The sequence below is a fragment of the Eimeria mitis genome, genomic scaffold (genome assembly GCF_000499745.2).
Source record: "Eimeria mitis Houghton genomic scaffold, Emh_scaff2326, whole genome shotgun sequence".
In the NCBI taxonomy this organism is placed as follows: domain Eukaryota; phylum Apicomplexa; class Conoidasida; order Eucoccidiorida; family Eimeriidae; genus Eimeria; species Eimeria mitis.
The window spans coordinates 6,083-6,416 of NW_013570659.1; the positions used below are offsets into that span (position 1 = coordinate 6,083).

General features: G+C 50.9%; 1 protein-coding gene across 1 annotated transcript in view; it reads left to right on the forward strand.

Moving 5' to 3' along the window:
* The window catches only part of EMH_0052140 (uncharacterized protein), a gene marked incomplete at both ends in the record, with an annotated part of 4,867 nt that overhangs the window by 4,222 nt on the left and 311 nt on the right, over positions 1-334 (forward strand). The window lies entirely within an intron of this gene.

A 334-nucleotide genomic window follows, 5' to 3' on the forward strand; every position in this document is an offset into this window, starting at 1 on the left:
GGTTGCTTTTGTCTGTATCTGCATCTGTTTGTTTCTGTGTGCCTCTGCGTCTGTCTCCTGCAGCGGGCAGAGTGTTGGGGTGTATGTACAGCTGAGCGGTAGCTGCTGCAGTTAGTTTAGGGTTTAGGGTTTAGGGTTTAGGGTCGGGGAGACTAAACCCTAATGAAGGGGCCGCTGCCTTTCTCTGTCTCCTTTTATACACGTCTCTATAAACACCAGTTTCTCACCGCATGCGTTGATACACCTCGGGGGTGTATCACGAGCTGCATGCATGCATGTGTGCGTGTGCATGCATGCATGCATGTATGCGTGTGCATGCATGCATGCATGTATG